Source organism: Lampris incognitus, chromosome 15 (genome assembly GCF_029633865.1).
Source record: "Lampris incognitus isolate fLamInc1 chromosome 15, fLamInc1.hap2, whole genome shotgun sequence".
In the NCBI taxonomy this organism is placed as follows: Eukaryota; Metazoa; Chordata; class Actinopteri; order Lampriformes; family Lampridae; genus Lampris; species Lampris incognitus.
Genome location: NC_079225.1, coordinates 19,097,230 through 19,115,360, shown reverse-complemented (window position 1 = coordinate 19,115,360; position 18,131 = coordinate 19,097,230). Strand labels below are relative to the sequence as shown.

Genomic DNA, 18,131 nt, shown 5'->3' with positions numbered 1-18,131 from the left:
TCCATGACAGATCACGAGCTGCCACTACATCTTTACCGATGTAGGTACCTAGAATTTTTATATGCTTGCTTTGTATTTTAAAAGGTGTGGTCTCCTGCTGAGGCTCAGCCATGTTAATGAACATGATTTCTGACTTACCTACATTTATGCGGGAGCCAGAGGCTCGACCGTACATGTTTATTACTGCCATTGCTCTCTCTATGCTTGCCATGTCCTTTACTGTTAGGGTGGTGTCATCAGCAAATTGCTGGACGACACAGGATCCTCCCCCTGGTAACTCAATACCTCTAATACCCTTGTCTTGTTTTAATAGAATTCCTAGTGGCTCTGCTATTATTGTGTACAGGATTGAGGATAGTGGACAGCCTTGTCTGACCGACCTTTCCAGAGGAAACGCATCAGTGGTTGCACCGTTGCATTTGACCTTACCTGTAGCTTTGCTATATAATAATTTTACCCAAGTTAGAAATCTGTCTCCAAAACCTACCTTCTCCAGTACATTAAACATAAATTGATGCTCTACTCGGTCAAAGGCTTTATTGAAGTCAATGGCCAGAAGGACACCTGCTTGATCTGTCTCTTTTAAATACTCCACCACATCTCTTATGGTGCGTACTGTGTCAGTGACTTCTCTCCCTGGCACACTATAAGCCTGGGTGGCTTCTATTATTGTATGTAATATTTGTTTGACTCTGTTTGCCAATATTTTCATTAGTATTTTGTAGTCATTGTTCAACAGAGTAATGGGCCTATAATTTGTTAGGTCATCCTTCTCCCCTTTCTTAAAAATTAAAGTGATCAAGCCTAGAGTCATTGACTCCGGTACCTTCTGTTCTTTTTCCATTGTTTTATACAATTTCAGTAGTGTTGGTTTGAGCGTGTTGCAGAAAGCTTTATAGAAGTTTGCCGTCAACCCATCACTACCTGGGCTTTTATATGACATCATTTGATTTATTGCACACTCTATATCTTCCTCAGTTATTTCCTGTTCACACGCTGATTTATCCTCATCATTTAATTTAGCAGTCATCTCTTCCAATATGTCATTTGTAGCTTGTATGTCTGAACTCTCAGTTTTAAACAAGTCACTATAAAAAGTTTGTACTGTTTCCAGAATGTCTACGAAATTGGTCACTACTTTACCTTCTTTATTTTTGATTTCTTGCAAATAACACTGATTTTGTTTCCTTTTTTCCAAGTTGAGGAAAAAAGCTGTACTTTTCTCCCCTTCTACTGCATATTGAGCACGGCTCCTCACTATAGCACCTTCACATTTTATCCTTTCAATTTCATTTATTTCATTTTGAATATTCACAAGCCTTTCAACATTGACAACCGGTTGTGCATTTAATTTAGCAATTGTATTTCTTAATGATCTTTCTTTTTCTCTAGTTTTAAAGTTCAATCTTTTCGCAAACTGAATACTTTTTTGTTTAATTCTCACTTTTAATTTCTCCCACCCCTCTATGATATTTTCCCCAAACTCAGGCTGTGAACATTCAAATGAGATCACTTTAGAGATGCATTCAACATAATCCCTTCTGTTCAGCAGGCTAGCATTAAGGTGCCACACGCCTCCCCCCCTCCCCCTCCTTTTACCCCCCATTCCCACACGCAGGATGGCATGATCACTAATGAAATTTAAACAATAGCGCACAGTATCGAAAAGGTCGATCTGCGGTTTCTTGACTAAACAAAAATCAATCCGACTTTGCCGTACAGTGTCCATTTGTGGCTGTACTCTCGAGTACTCTCGTGTTATGGGATTTCTGGTTCTCCATAAATCACAGAAATTATTCTTGGCCATAAACAGATTCAGGGCCGCTCTAGAACAGTCGTGTTTATAGCTACCGTTATCGCTAATGTCAAGCCTGCTCATCTTGACATTGAAATCCCCAACTATGATGTCACAGTCTTTAGCTATGATATTCAATTCTCGAAAGAAAGAAGACCTGTCCCCCTCGTGGTTGGGCGCATAAATGTTCAGTAATTTGTAGACAGTGTCTTCAAAAACAAAGCCCACTTTAACCCACCTCCCCCCAATGTCTTTGTCTATTAGAGTGGCATCAGCCTCAATGTGGCTACTCACCATGATGCTTACTCCTCGTGCCCGCTGAGTCCCATGGCTTGAAAAGTAGGATCCAGGCCACCTTTTCTTGCACTGAGTTTCACAGTCAGTGTCCCAGTGGGTTTCTTGGAGACAGATTATTTCTGCATCACACATTTTTACGACTTTAGTGAACTTGTCCATGTCACGTAGTCCACGTACGTTGAATGATGCTATTTTGACCATGGTGAGTGGGAAAGACAGAGAAAAATAATCCCCAAACAAAAAACATGATGCACACCCTTTTCAGTCCATTATTATTTACCCCTCTTAGTCTTGCCCTTTCTGCTTGTTCCCTCTTCCCTCCCCTTACTAACTCCATCCCATTCCGAAGCCTTAGGGTTCGGCTGTCGTCTCTCACTCCCCTGCCCGTGTAGAGGCCCTCTCTGCCCCGGCTGCCCGCAAGGCAAGGACGCAAGGCTGGCCGAACTGCCCTCCCTCTGGTTGCTGCGGCTCCTGTCCCCTGATGTTGTTACAGCCTGACCCCTCAGCGACCCGTGCGCCAGAGTGGAGACGCTCGTCGGCATCCTCCCCACCCTCTCAGAGGCCGCAGTCAAACCGCCGCTTCCTCTTTTCTCCTCCTCCTCCTCTTCCTCCTCGACCTCGCTCTCCTCCTCCATCTCATGGCGTGCAGCTGACTGGGGCCCCTCTGCTTCGCCATCAGTCGCAATGCCATCAGGATGATTTCCTGTCTCCGTCTCTTCTGCCCCGTCCTCCACTCCCTCGCCGGTGTCCCTCTCTGTCTCCTCTTTGGGATCTGCTCCAGGCATGGCTGCGCATTCTCGTGCGTAGTGTCCGATCTCCCCGCACTTGAAGCACTTGAACTCCGGGCACTCCCGTAGGATGTGTCCGGGCTGGAGGCACAGCCTGCAAACTTTAGATTGATTATCGTGCAGCACTCTGAAGTATTCAATCCCTTCCAGCGTCTCAAATTTGGTGCTGTAAGGTAAAGAGGAGACATTTTCATTGAAACGGACTTTGAGGAATCTCGTCCCGTCAAAAACGTCCGTCCCGGCCCACTTCCTCCGCTTGATAGGAGACACCGGCTCCACGCCCCACTGCTTCAGTTTAGTAACAATTTGATTGTCTGTGACATACAGGGGAAGGTTCAAAAAGGAGACGATCCTGGTGTCCCTCGTAACTTCCGATGCCACCACTCTGGAGTTTCTAATCTTGAAGCCGTCCAGCAGTCTTGTTTTCCCTTTCGGGTTACTCATCGTGAGCTCCCATCGCTTGTCGCTTTTCGACCTGCAGCCCAATACTCTCCCACACGTGTTGTCAACCGCACGCAGAAGCTCCATCATGGAGATTTTGTCTTCTCCCTCCACGTCCACATTAACCACCAGGTCTCTATCCATCTCTCTCCCTTCCCCCTCCCTCCCCGCCGCTTCCGCTGCGACCGCCGTCTCTTTCACCAACCCCATTGCTGTGGCCCCTCCACCTCGTCTCTCTTTTCGTTTCTCCGCTCGACTCTCCACCACCACAAATTCTCCTCTCTCCCCCTTCTCCATCACGCTTTCTGCCTCAGTCGGATTCGCGTCCTGCTGGGGCTTCTTTGTTTCCGCCGCTATACCTCCATTTTGTTTGTCCGTCTGCCCGTCGTCGTAAGTCTTGTCCGGTCCGAGTGTCCTTGCCGTCTGTGCCATTTTCGTGCTTCTAAAGCCACAAAAGTTTCCCCCGTGCAGCAGAAAGCTGCTGGGGGGGAGTTAGAAACGTGATTTTCAGAGACTGCTCTCGTTTCCCCGTCGATTTAATGTCTTTTTCGTCCGCTCCGCCGCCACCACGCCAACCCGGAAGTTATCAGAGTGGTATGGCCGTAAGCCGTTGAGCCGGCACCGTGCCGCTCTTTTATATATAATTCGGCCTCCGCGCTTCTTCTTTCTGCTATCAGCTTATTTCACCAGTTTCTGCGTTTATGACCAGCTACGTGACATCTTATTGCGTTTGCTGTGGAAAGAGTCAAGTGTTAAGTGTAAGAATATGTCACGTGTCAGGAAAGAACCCAAAAGCAGACGGGACAACCAGGTAAGGGAAGAAATCAAGTCTTTATGGAAGTAACCGATCTCAGGGGTAGAGCAGGAGTTCGCTCAGTGGCTGGTAGGCAGGCGGGCAGGCAGAAGTCCATGAAAGGCGACGTTCCAGCGCAGACTGGTTCACAGTGGAGGCTTTTTAAGGGTGATGGCGATCGCTTTGATGTCAAGGGAGAGCGGCGATTCCTTTGATGGCCAACTGGTGTACCGCGGTGAAGGGGGGGGGGTCAGCAGGTGTCAAGGGCGATCGCTTTGATGTCAAGGGCGAGAGACTGTGACAGAATAAGACTAAAACATAAGAGGTGGCCATTGAGTAGCTTGTAGTGATCTTTGACCAAAATGTATGTCTGGTTTTTCCTATACGTTTGCTTTGTGGATCATGGTTGGGGCGGGGGGATAAAAGGCTTACAGCACCTGGTATTCCCAGGCGGTCTCCCATCCAAGTACTAACCAGGCCCGACCCTGCTTGGCTTCCGAGATCGGACGAGATCGGGCGTTATCAGAGTGGTATGGCCGTAAGCCATTGAGCCGGCACCGTGCCGCTCTTTTATATATAATTCGGCCTCCGCGCTTCTTCTTTCTGCGATCAGCTTATTTCACCAGTTTCTGCGTTTATGACCAGCTACGTGACATCTTATTGCGTTTGCTGTGGAAAGAGTCAAGTGTTAAGTTTAAGAATAAGACTAAAACATAAGAGGTGGCCATTGAGTAGCTTGTAGTGATCTTTGACCAAAATGTATGTCTGGTTTTTCCTATACGTTTGCTTTGTGGATTATAGTTGGGGCGGGGGGATAAAAGGCTTACAGCACCTGGTATTCCCAGGCGGTCTCCCATCCAAGTACTAACCAGGCCCGACCCTGCTTGGCTTCCGAGATCGGACGAGATCGGGCGTTATCAGAGTGGTATGGCCGTAAGCCGTTGAGCCGGCACCGTGCCGCTCTTTTATATATAATTCGGCCTCCGCGCTTCTTCTTTCTGCTATCAGCTTATTTCACCAGTTTCTGCGTTTATGACCAGCTACGTGACATCTTATTGCGTTTGCTGTGGAAAGAGTCAAGTGTTAAGTGTAAGAATATGTCACGTATCAGGAAAGAACCCAAAAGCAGACGGGACAACCAGGTAAGGGAAGAAATCAATCTTTATGGAAGTAACCGATCTCAGGGGTAGAGTAGGAGTTCGCTCAGTGGCTGGTAGGCAGGCGGGCAGGCAGAAGTCCATGAAAGGCGACGTTCCAGCGCAGACTGGTTCACAGTGGAGGCTTTTTAAGGGTGATGGCGATCGCTTTGATGTCAAGGGAGAGCGGCGATTCCTTTGATGGCCAACTGGTGTACCGCGGTGAAGGGGGGGGGGGGTCAGCAGGTGTCAAGGGCGATCGCTTTGATGTCAAGGGCGAGAGACTGTGACAGAATAAGACTAAAACATAAGAGGTGGCCATTGAGTAGCTTGTAGTGATCTTTGACCAAAATGTATGTCTGGCTTTTCCTATACGTTTGCTTTGTGGATCATAGTTGGGGCGGGGGGATAAAAGGCTTACAGCACCTGGTATTCCCAGGCGGTCTCCCATCCAAGTACTAACCAGGCCCGACCCTGCTTGGCTTCCGAGATCGGACGAGATCGGGCGTTATCAGAGTGGTATGGCCGTAAGCCATTGAGCCGGCACCGTGCCGCTCTTTTATATATAATTCGGCCTCCGCGCTTCTTCTTTCTGCTATCAGCTTATTTCACCAGTTTCTGCGTTTATGACCAGCTACGTGACATCTTATTGCGTTTGCTGTGGAAAGAGTCAAGTGTTAAGTTTAAGAATAAGACTAAAACATAAGAGGTGGCCATTGAGTAGCTTGTAGTGATCTTTGACCAAAATGTATGTCTGGTTTTTCCTATACGTTTGCTTTGTGGATTATAGTTGGGGCGGGGGGATAAAAGGCTTACAGCACCTGGTATTCCCAGGCGGTCTCCCATCCAAGTACTAACCAGGCCCGGCCCTGCTTGGCTTCCGAGATCGGGCGTTATCAGAGTGGTATGGCCGTAAGCCGTTGAGCCGGCACCGTGCCGCTCTTTTATATATAATTCGGCCTCCGCGCTTCTTCTTTCTGCTATCAGCTTATTTCACCAGTTTCTGCGTTTATGACCAGCTACGTGACATCTTATTGCGTTTGCTGTGGAAAGAGTCAAGTGTTAAGTGTAAGAATATGTCACGTGTCAGGAAAGAACCCAAAAGCAGACGGGACAACCAGGTAAGGGAAGAAATCAAGTCTTTATGGAAGTAACCGATCTCAGGGGTAGAGCAGGAGTTCGCTCAGTGGCTGGTAGGCAGGCGGGCAGGCAGAAGTCCATGAAAGGCGACGTTCCAGCGCAGACTGGTTCACAGTGGAGGCTTTTTAAGGGTGATGGCGATCGCTTTGATGTCAACGGAGAGCGGCGATTCCTTTGATGGCCAACTGGTGTACCGCGGTGAAGGGGGGGGGGTCAGCAGGTGTCAAGGGCGATCGCTTTGATGTCAAGGGCGAGAGACTGTGACAGAATAAGACTAAAACATAAGAGGTGGCCATTGAGTAGCTTGTAGTGATCTTTGACCAAAATGTATGTCCGGTTTTTCCTATACGTTTGCTTTGTGGATTATAGTTGGGGCGGGGGGATAAAAGGCTTACAGCACCTGGTATTCCCAGGCGGTCTCCCATCCAAGTACTAACCAGGCCCGACCCTGCTTGGCTTCCGAGATCGGACGAGATCGGGCGTTATCAGAGTGGTATGGCCGTAAGCCGTTGAGCCGGCACCGTGCCGCTCTTTTATATATAATTCGGCCTCCGCGCTTCTTCTTTCTGCTATCAGCTTATTTCACCAGTTTCTGCGTTTATGACCAGCTACGTGACATCTTATTGCGTTTGCTGTGGAAAGAGTCAAGTGTTAAGTGTAAGAATATGTCACGTGTCAGGAAAGAACCCAAAAGCAGACGGGACAACCAGGTAAGGGAAGAAATCAAGTCTTTATGGAAGTAACCGATCTCAGGGGTAGAGCAGGAGTTCGCTCAGTGGCTGGTAGGCAGGCGGGCAGGCAGAAGTCCATGAAAGGCGACGTTCCAGCGCAGACTGGTTCACAGTGGAGGCTTTTTAAGGGTGATGGCGATCGCTTTGATGTCAACGGAGAGCGGCGATTCCTTTGATGGCCAACTGGTGTACCGCGGTGAAGGGGGGGGGGGTCAGCAGGTGTCAAGGGCGATCGCTTTGATGTCAAGGGCGAGAGACTGTGACAGAATAAGACTAAAACATAAGAGGTGGCCATTGAGTAGCTTGTAGTGATCTTTGACCAAAATGTATGTCTGGTTTTTCCTATACGTTTGCTTTGTGGATTATAGTTGGGGCGGGGGGATAAAAGGCTTACAGCACCTGGTATTCCCAGGCGGTCTCCCATCCAAGTACTAACCAGGCCCGACCCTGCTTGGCTTCCGAGATCGGACGAGATCGGGCGTTATCGGAGTGGTATGGCCGTAAGCCGTTGAGCCGGCACCGTGCCGCTCTTTTATATATAATTCGGCCTCCGCGCTTCTTCTTTCTGCGATCAGCTTATTTCACCAGTTTCTGCGTTTATGACCAGCTACGTGACATCTTATTGCGTTTGCTGTGGAAAGAGTCAAGTGTTAAGTTTAAGAATAAGACTAAAACATAAGAGGTGGCCATTGAGTAGCTTGTAGTGATCTTTGACCAAAATGTATGTCTGGTTTTTCCTATACGTTTGCTTTGTGGATTATAGTTGGGGCGGGGGGATAAAAGGCTTACAGCACCTGGTATTCCCAGGCGGTCTCCCATCCAAGTACTAACCAGGCCCGACCCTGCTTAGCTTCCGAGATCGGGCGTTTTTTTTTTTTTTTTTTTTGTCTTTTATTATGAAAATATATTTTTGGGAACAAAAATACATTTTTGATTGCATGTATTGTCCATCAATTCCACATTGTTACATTTGTTTTACACTTTGTTTCGCTTACACAAGATAGTATCCGTCTCTCTTTATACATAAAATAAAGCCATGCTTTCCAAATCATCAACTTAAATCAGCGCTTTGGAATCAGAACAGAAAATGAAACAAATCAGCCCTTTTGAACAAACCTTAGACTGTGTTTTTAAAAGAAGGTGACATTAAAACACCACTTTGAGATTTTAAATGACACACATTCCACATTAAACAGAATGATCCCATCCTCCCCTTAACTTCAATAAAACATAACAGAGAAAGTTCAAAGAAAACCGTAACGCGTCTTTAACTCTGTTTATATTTACACTTCCAATAATCATCATTTTCCGTTCACATCATTTCAGACTTTTTCCTCCCCTCCCTCCCTCCCTCACCAGTTCCACACAATCTCCCCCCTCCTGTTGAGGGAGAGGAGATGGCTGTCTCTGATGAAGAGCCGGGTGAAGTCCGCATCGCCGTGCGTCAGTCTGTAATGTGTTTGTTTTTTGACCATGTTTTTGAAAATGTTCCAAACCGGGATGATTCTGCGTTCAAAGTGCGCAATGTTCCGACGTGATTTGACGGCCCACCGGGCGTGACTTAAGAGGAATTTGCACAGCGCTGCGTTCTTCACCCTGCTCTTCTCCCACACTCCAAACACAAAGAATACATCCCACGAATCCCCGCTGTCCCAAATTAATCCCAGTTTGTTGACTAAGCACTTTTTCAGGGTTTCAAAGAAGCTCGCCAGCTCCGAGCAGTGGCGGTACATGTGCAATAGTGTTTCAGACAGCAGGCCACAGACGTCGCACTCCCTGCCGACCCCCTTGTCAAATTGGTGCAGAATAACGTTAGTGAACACTTTGTTGTGTCGGATTTTGTAGTCGTTGTCTTCTGCCTCAATGCTGTTCCCTCTCACCCTCCATTGTCCCCAGATTTGTCCCACATTCAAATTGGGCATAACTTTGCCCCAGAACGGCAGAGAGGTCGGACGTTGCGACGCCTGTGCCAGAAACTTTCCATAGATCTGTTTGCTTGTCAACCTGTGTATACTCCTCCACTCTCCTCCTTGCTCCACCAACATGGCTGGGAGCTTCCCCTCTCTGTTCTGTACCACTCTCCGCTCTATGGTTGTCCGCCATTCTTTTGGGATGCTTTCCTTTAAGTCGTTATAATAGCTTGTTGTCTCCGTAATTTTGGCCTCATAGTTTATCTCCTTTATACTGTCATATATGGCTTGGGGGGGGAGAAAACCCGGCATCAGTTCATACATGACGTCCTTCAACTGGACCAAACCTGCTGTTAACATGTCATTATTACATAGAAGCTTACCTGTCTTTTGAATTTTCTTATTTAGAAAGATTGGCATTTCTCTGATGACGTTTACCGAGTCACATGCATAGTCTATATGCTTTAGAAATTCCGCGTGAGCGGACAGGACTTCTCTATAGAAACCTGGAAGCCCCGCCATCATCGGTCGCTTTAGTTGCATCAGCAGCACAAAATCGCCTATGTGAAATACCTTGTTTATGAAGTAAGCCATCAGGCTTTTCCAGCCGTGGGCTGTGGAGTCACACAGATATTTTTGCACAGTTTTGATCCTGAACGCCCTTTTTTTGCTTTCTATATCTACTAATTGAAGTCCTCCCTCTCTGTACCTACTTATTAATGTTTTTCGTGCTATTTTACTTACTTTTGCCCTCCACAAAAAATTGGTTATAATTTCATTTATTCTGTTTAATACCCATAAGGGTAGTTCTATAACTGCTAATGTATAGTTTAGTTTTGACAATATTAAGTTGTTTAGAACCACTACTCTACCTTTGAGTTTTAGGTCTCTCAGTTTCCAATAATTTAGACATTTTTCTATTTTACTAATAATTTCCGTCCATGACAGATCACGAGCTGCCACTACATCTTTACCGATGTAGGTACCTAGAATTTTTATATGCTTGCTTTGTATTTTAAAAGGTGTGGTCTCCTGCTGAGGCTCAGCCATGTTAATGAACATGATTTCTGACTTACCTACATTTATGCGGGAGCCAGAGGCTCGACCGTACATGTTTATTACTGCCATTGCTCTCTCTATGCTTGCCATGTCCTTTACTGTTAGGGTGGTGTCATCAGCAAATTGCTGGACGACACAGGATCCTCCCCCTGGTAACTCAATACCTCTAATACCCTTGTCTTGTTTTAATAGAATTCCTAGTGGCTCTGCTATTATTGTGTACAGGATTGAGGATAGTGGACAGCCTTGTCTGACCGACCTTTCCAGAGGAAACGCATCAGTGGTTGCACCGTTGCATTTGACCTTACCTGTAGCTTTGCTATATAATAATTTTACCCAAGTTAGAAATCTGTCTCCAAAACCTACCTTCTCCAGTACATTAAACATAAATTGATGCTCTACTCGGTCAAAGGCTTTATTGAAGTCAATGGCCAGAAGGACACCTGCTTGATCTGTCTCTTTTAAATACTCCACCACATCTCTTATGGTGCGTACTGTGTCAGTGACTTCTCTCCCTGGCACACTATAAGCCTGGGTGGCTTCTATTATTGTATGTAATATTTGTTTGACTCTGTTTGCCAATATTTTCATTAGTATTTTGTAGTCATTGTTCAACAGAGTAATGGGCCTATAATTTGTTAGTTTATTCTTCTCCCCTTTCTTAAAAATTAAAGTGATCAAGCCTAGAGTCATTGACTCCGGTACCTTCTGTTCTTTTTCCATTGTTTTATACAATTTCAGTAGTGTTGGTTTGAGCGTGTTGCAGAAAGCTTTATAGAAGTTTGCCGTCAACCCATCACTACCTGGGCTTTTATTTGACATCATTTGATTTATTGCACACTCTATATCTTCCTCAGTTATTTCCTGTTCACACGCTGATTTATCCTCATCATTTAATTTAGCAGTCATCTCTTCCAATATGTCATTTGTAGCTTGTATGTCTGAACTCTCAGTTTTAAACAAGTCACTATAAAAAGTTTGTACTGTTTCCAGAATGTCTACGAAATTGGTCACTACTTTACCTTCTTTATTTTTGATTTCTTGCAAATAACACTGATTTTGTTTCCTTTTTTCCAAGTTGAGGAAAAAAGCTGTACTTTTCTCCCCTTCTACTGCATATTGAGCACGGCTCCTCACTATAGCACCTTCACATTTTATCCTTTCAATTTCATTTATTTCATTTTGAATATTCACAAGCCTTTCAACATTGACAACCGGTTGTGCATTTAATTTAGCAATTGTATTTCTTAATGATCTTTCTTTTTCTCTAGTTTTAAAGTTCAATCTTTTCGCAAACTGAATACTTTTTTGTTTAATTCTCACTTTTAATTTCTCCCACCCCTCTATGATATTTTCCCCAAACTCAGGCTGTGAACATTCAAATGAGATCAATTTAGAGATGCATTCAACATAATCCCTTCTGTTCAGCAGGCTAGCATTAAGGTGCCACACGCCTCCCCCCCTCCCCCTCCTTTTACCCCCCATTCCCACACGCAGGATGGCATGATCACTAATGAAATTTAAACAATAGCGCACAGTATCGAAAAGGTCGATCTGCGGTTTCTTGACTAAACAAAAATCAATCCGACTTTGCCGTACAGTGTCCATTTGTGGCTGTACTCTCGAGTACTCTCGTGTTATGGGATTTCTGGTTCTCCATAAATCACAGAAATTATTCTTGGCCATAAACAGATTCAGGGCCGCTCTAGAACAGTCGTGTTTATAGCTACCGTTATCGCTAATGTCAAGCCTGCTCATCTTGACATTGAAATCCCCAACTATGATGTCACAGTCTTTAGCTATGATATTCAATTCTCGAAAGAAAGAAGACCTGTCCCCCTCGTGGTTGGGCGCATAAATGTTCAGTAATTTGTAGACAGTGTCTTCAAAAACAAAGCCCACTTTAACCCACCTCCCCCCAATGTCTTTGTCTATTAGAGTGGCATCAGCCTCAATGTGGCTACTCACCATGATGCTTACTCCTCGTGCCCGCTGAGTCCCATGGCTTGAAAAGTAGGATCCAGGCCACCTTTTCTTGCACTGAGTTTCACAGTCAGTGTCCCAGTGGGTTTCTTGGAGACAGATTATTTCTGCATCACACATTTTTACGACTTTAGTGAACTTGTCCATGTCACGTAGTCCACGTACGTTGAATGATGCTATTTTGACCATGGTGAGTGGGAAAGACAGAGAAAAATAATCCCCAAACAAAAAACATGATGCACACCCTTTTCAGTCCATTATTATTTACCCCTCTTAGTCTTGCCCTTTCTGCTTGTTCCCTCTTCCCTCCCCTTACTAACTCCATCCCATTCCGAAGCCTTAGGGTTCGGCTGTCGTCTCTCACTCCCCTGCCCGTGTAGAGGCCCTTTCTGCCCCGGCTGCCCGCAAGGCAAGGACGCAAGGCTGGCCGAACTGCCCTCCCTCTGGTTGCTGCGGCTCCTGTCCCCTGATGTTGTTACAGCCTGACCCCTCAGCGACCCGTGCGCCAGAGTGGAGACGCTCGTCGGCATCCTCCCCACCCTCTCAGAGGCCGCAGTCAAACCGCCGCTTCCTCTTTTCTCCTCCTCTTCCTCCTCGACCTCGCTCTCCTCCTCCATCTCATGGCGTGCAGCTGACTGGGGCCCCTCTGCTTCGCCATCAGTCGCAATGCCATCAGGATGATCTCCTGTCTCCGTCTCTTCTGCCCCGTCCTCCACTCCCTCGCCGGTGTCCCTCTCTGTCTCCTCTTTGGGATCTGCTCCAGGCATGGCTGCGCATTCTCGTGCGTAGTGTCCGATCTCCCCGCACTTGAAGCACTTGAACTCCGGGCACTCCCGTAGGATGTGTCCGGGCTGGAGGCACAGCCTGCAAACTTTAGATTGGTTATCGTGCAGCACTCTGAAGTATTCAATCCCTTCCAGCGTCTCAAATTTGGTGCTGTAAGGTAAAGAGGAGACATTTTCATTGAAACGGACTTTGAGGAATCTCGTCCCGTCAAAAACGTCCGTCCCGGCCCACTTCCTCCGCTTGATAGGAGACACCGGCTCCACGCCCCACTGCTCCAGTTTAGTAACAATTTGATTGTCTGTGACATACAGGGGAAGGTTCAAAAAGGAGACGATCCTGGTGTCCCTCGTAACTTCCGATGCCACCACTCTGGAGTTTCTAATCTTGAAGCCGTCCAGCAGTCTTGTTTTCCCTTTCGGGTTACTCATCGTGAGCTCCCATCGTTTGTCGCTTTTCGACCTGCAGCCCAATACTCTCCCACACGTGTTGTCAACCGCACGCAGAAGCTCCATCATGGAGATTTTGTCTTCTCCCTCCACGTCCACATTAACCACCAGGTCTCTGTCCAACTCTCTCCCTTCCCCCTCCCTCCCCGCCGCTTCCGCTGCGACCGCCGTCTCTTTCACCAACCCCATTGCTGTGACCCCTCCACCTCGTCTCTCTTTTCGTTTCTCCGCTCGACTCTCCACCACCACAAATTCTCCTCTCTCCCCCTTCTCCATCACGCTATCTGCCTCAGTCGGATTCGCGTCCTGCTGGGGCTTCTTTGTTTCCGCCGCCATACCTCCATTTTGTTTGTCCGTCTGCCCGTCGTCGTAAGTCTTGTCCGGTCCGAGTGTCCTTGCCGTTTGTGCCATTTTCGTGCTTCTAAAGCCACAAAAGTTTCCCCCGTGCAGCAGAAAGCTGCTGGGGGGAAGTTAGAAACGTTATTTTCAGAGACTGCTCTCGTTTCCCCGTCGATTTAATGTCTTTTTCGTCCGCTCCGCCGCCACCACGCCAACCCGGAAGTTATCAGAGTGGTATGGCCGTAAGCCGTTGAGCCGGCACCGTGCCGCTCTTTTATATATAATTCGGCCTCCGCGCTTCTTCTTTCTGCTATCAGCTTATTTCACCAGTTTCTGCGTTTATGACCAGCTACGTGACATCTTATTGCGTTTGCTGTGGAAAGAGTCAAGTGTTAAGTGTAAGAATATGTCACGTGTCAGGAAAGAACCCAAAAGCAGACGGGACAACCAGGTAAGGGAAGAAATCAAGTCTTTATGGAAGTAACCGATCTCAGGGGTAGAGCAGGAGTTCGCTCAGTGGCTGGTAGGCAGGCGGGCAGGCAGAAGTCCATGAAAGGCGACGTTCCAGCGCAGACTGGTTCACAGTGGAGGCTTTTTAAGGGTGATGGCGATCGCTTTGATGTCAAGGGAGAGCGGCGATTCCTTTGATGGCCAACTGGTGTACCGCGGTGAAGGGGGGGGGGGTCAGCAGGTGTCAAGGGCGATCGCTTTGATGTCAAGGGCGAGAGACTGTGACAGAATAAGACTAAAACATAAGAGGTGGCCATTGAGTAGCTTGTAGTGATCTTTGACCAAAATGTATGTCTGGTTTTTCCTATACGTTTGCTTTGTGGATCATAGTTGGGGCGGGGGGATAAAGGCTTACAGCACCTGGTATTCCCAGGCGGTCTCCCATCCAAGTACTAACCAGGCCCGACCCTGCTTGGCTTCCGAGATCGGACGAGATCGGGCGTTATTTTTTTTTTTTTTTTTTTTTTGTCTTTTATTATGAAAATATATTTTTGGGAACAAAAATACATTTTTGATTGCATGTATTGTCCATCAATTCCACATTGTTACATTTGTTTTACACTTTGTTTCGCTTACACAAGATAGTATCCGTCTCTCTTTATACATAAAATAAAGCCATGCTTTCCAAATCATCAACTTAAATCAGCGCTTTGGAATCAGAACAGAAAATGAAACAAATCAGCCCTTTTGAACAAACCTTAGACTGTGTTTTTAAAAGAAAGTGACATTAAAACACCACTTTGAGATTTTAAATGACACACATTCCACATTAAACAGAATGATCCCATCCTCCCCTTAACTTCAATAAAACATAACAGAGAAAGTTAAAAGAAAACCGTAACGCGTCTTTAACTTTGTTTATATTTACACTTCCAATAATCATCATTTTCCGTTCACATCATTTCAGACTTTTTCCCTCCCCTCCCTCCCTCCCTCCCTCCCTCACCAGTTCCACACAATCTCCCCCCTCCTGTTGAGGGAGAGGAGATGGCTGTCTCTGATGAAGAGCCGGGTGAAGTCCGCATCGCCGTGCGTCAGTCTGTAATGTGTTTGTTTTTTGACCATGTTTTTGAAAATGTTCCAAACCGGGATGATTCTGCGTTCAAAGTGCGCAATGTTCCGACGTGATTTGACGGCCCACCGGGGGTGACTTAAGAGGAATTTGCACAGCGCTGCGTTCTTCACCCTGCTCTTCTCCCACACTCCAAACACAAAGAATACATCCCACGAATCCCCGCTGTCCCAAATTAATCCCAGTTTGTTGACTAAGCACTTTTTCAGGGTTTCAAAGAAGCTCGCCAGCTCCGAGCAGTGGCGGTACATGTGCAATAGTGTTTCAGGCAGCAGGCCACAGACGTCGCACTCCCTGCCGACCCCCTTGTCAAATTGGTGCAGAATAACGTTAGTGAACACTTTGTTGTGTCGGATTTTGTAGTCGTTGTCTTCTGCCTCAATGCTGTTCCCTCTCACCCTCCATTGTCCCCAGATTTGTCCCACATTCAAATTGGGCATAACTTTGCCCCAGAACGGCAGAGAGGTCGGACGTTGCGACGCCTGTGCCAGAAACTTTCCATAGATCTGTTTGCTTGTCAATCTGTGTATACTCCTCCACTCTCCTCCTTGCTCCACCAACATGGCTGGGAGCTCCCCCTCTCTGTTCTGTACCACTCTCCGCTCTATGGTTGTCCGCCATTCTTTTGGGATGCTTTCCTTTAAGTCGTTATAATAGCTTGTTGTCTCCGTAATTTTGGCCTCATAGTTTATCTCCTTTATACTGTCATATATGGCTTGGGGGGGGAGAAAACCCGGCATCAGTTCATACATGACGTCCTTCAACTGGACCAAACCTGCTGTTAACATGTCATTATTACATAGAAGCTTACCTGTCTTTTGAATTTTCTTATTTAGAAAGATTGGCATTTCTCTGATGACGTTTACCGAGTCACATGCATAGTCTATATGCTTTAGAAATTCCGCGTGAGCGGACAGGACTTCTCTATAGAAACCTGGAAGCCCCGCCATCATCGGTCGCTTTAGTTGCATCAGCAGCACAAAATCGCCTATGTGAAATACCTTGTTTATGAAGTAAGCCATCAGGCTTTTCCAGCCGTGGGCTGTGGAGTCACACAGATATTTTTGCACAGTTTTGATCCTGAACGCCCTTTTTTTGCTTTCTATATCTACTAATTGAAGTCCTCCCTCTCTGTACTTACTTATTAATGTTTTTCGTGCTATTTTACTTACTTTTGCCCTCCACAAAAAATTGGTTATAATTTCATTTATTCTGTTTAATACCCATAAGGGTAGTTCTATAACTGCTAATGTATAGTTTAGTTTTGACAATATTAAGTTGTTTAGAACCACTACTCTACCTTTGAGTTTTAGGTCTCTCAGTTTCCAATAATTTAGACATTTTTCTATTTTACTAATAATTTCCGTCCATGACAGATCACGAGCTGCCACTACATCTTTACCGATGTAGGTACCTAGAATTTTTATATGCTTGCTTTGTATTTTAAAAGGTGTGGTCTCCTGCTGAGGCTCAGCCATGTTAATGAACATGATTTCTGACTTACCTACATTTATGCGGGAGCCAGAGGCTCGACCGTACATGTTTATTACTGCCATTGCTCTCTCTATGCTTGCCATGTCCTTTACTGTTAGGGTGGTGTCATCAGCAAATTGCTGGACGACACAGGATCCTCCCCCTGGTAACTCAATACCTCTAATACCCTTGTCTTGTTTTAATAGAATTCCTAGTGGCTCTGCTATTATTGTGTACAGGATTGAGGATAGTGGACAGCCTTGTCTGACCGACCTTTCCAGAGGAAACGCATCAGTGGTTGCACCGTTGCATTTGACCTTACCTGTAGCTTTGCTATATAATAATTTTACCCAAGTTAGAAATCTGTCTCCAAAACCTACCTTCTCCAGTACATTAAACATAAATTGATGCTCTACTCGGTCAAAGGCTTTATTGAAGTCAATGGCCAGAAGGACACCTGCTTGATCTGTCTCTTTTAAATACTCCACCACATCTCTTATGGTGCGTACTGTGTCAGTGACTTCTCTCCCTGGCACACTATAAGCCTGGGTGGCTTCTATTATTGTATGTAATATTTGTTTGACTCTGTTTGCCAATATTTTCATTAGTATTTTGTAGTCATTGTTCAACAGAGTAATGGGCCTATAATTTGTTAGTTTATTCTTCTCCCCTTTCTTAAAAATTAAAGTGATCAAGCCTAGAGTCATTGACTCCGGTACCTTCTGTTCTTTTTCCATTGTTTTATACAATTTCAGTAGTGTTGGTTTGAGCGTGTTGCAGAAAGCTTTATAGAAGTTTGCCGTCAACCCATCACTACCTGGGCTTTTATTTGACATCATTTGATTTATTGCACACTCTATATCTTCCTCAGTTATTTCCTGTTCACACGCTGATTTATCCTCATCATTTAATTTAGCAGTCATCTCTTCCAATATGTCATTTGTAGCTTGTATGTCTGAACTCTCAGTTTTAAACAAGTCACTATAAAAAGTTTGTACTGTTTCCAGAATGTCTACGAAATTGGTCACTACTTTACCTTCTTTATTTTTGATTTCTTGCAAATAACACTGATTTTGTTTCCTTTTTTCCAAGTTGAGGAAAAAAGCTGTACTTTTCTCCCCTTCTACTGCATATTGAGCACGGCTCCTCACTATAGCACCTTCACATTTTATCCTTTCAATTTCATTTATTTCATTTTGAATATTCACAAGCCTTTCAACATTGACAACCGGTTGTGCATTTAATTTAGCAATTGTATTTCTTAATGATCTTTCTTTTTCTCTAGTTTTAAAGTTCAATCTTTTCGCAAACTGAATACTTTTTTGTTTAATTCTCACTTTTAATTTCTCCCACCCCTCTATGATATTTTCCCCAAACTCAGGCTGTGAACATTCAAATGAGATCACTTTAGAGATGCAGTCAACATAATCCC

At 45.6% G+C, this 18,131-nt stretch overlaps 5 non-coding genes and 1 pseudogene across 5 annotated transcripts; all 6 read right to left on the bottom strand.

Moving 5' to 3' along the window:
- Positions 1-4,539: 4,539 nt before the first annotated feature.
- Positions 4,540-4,658, bottom strand: LOC130125822 (5S ribosomal RNA). The gene has a single exon (XR_008811662.1). It is a non-coding gene; the product is annotated as a 5S ribosomal RNA (ribosomal RNA).
- Positions 4,659-4,934: 276 nt separating this feature from the next.
- LOC130125811 (5S ribosomal RNA) lies at positions 4,935-5,053 on the bottom strand. Its single transcript, XR_008811655.1, has one exon. It is a non-coding gene; the product is annotated as a 5S ribosomal RNA (ribosomal RNA).
- A 611-nt stretch (positions 5,054-5,664) lies between these two features.
- Positions 5,665-5,783, bottom strand: LOC130125798 (5S ribosomal RNA). The gene has a single exon (XR_008811644.1). It is a non-coding gene; the product is annotated as a 5S ribosomal RNA (ribosomal RNA).
- Positions 5,784-6,059: 276 nt separating this feature from the next.
- Positions 6,060-6,168, bottom strand: LOC130125658 (5S ribosomal RNA; annotated as a pseudogene).
- Positions 6,169-6,778: 610 nt separating this feature from the next.
- LOC130125786 (5S ribosomal RNA) lies at positions 6,779-6,897 on the bottom strand. Its single transcript, XR_008811632.1, has one exon. It is a non-coding gene; the product is annotated as a 5S ribosomal RNA (ribosomal RNA).
- A 611-nt stretch (positions 6,898-7,508) lies between these two features.
- LOC130125625 (5S ribosomal RNA) lies at positions 7,509-7,627 on the bottom strand. Its single transcript, XR_008811497.1, has one exon. It is a non-coding gene; the product is annotated as a 5S ribosomal RNA (ribosomal RNA).
- Positions 7,628-18,131: the final 10,504 nt, after the last annotated feature.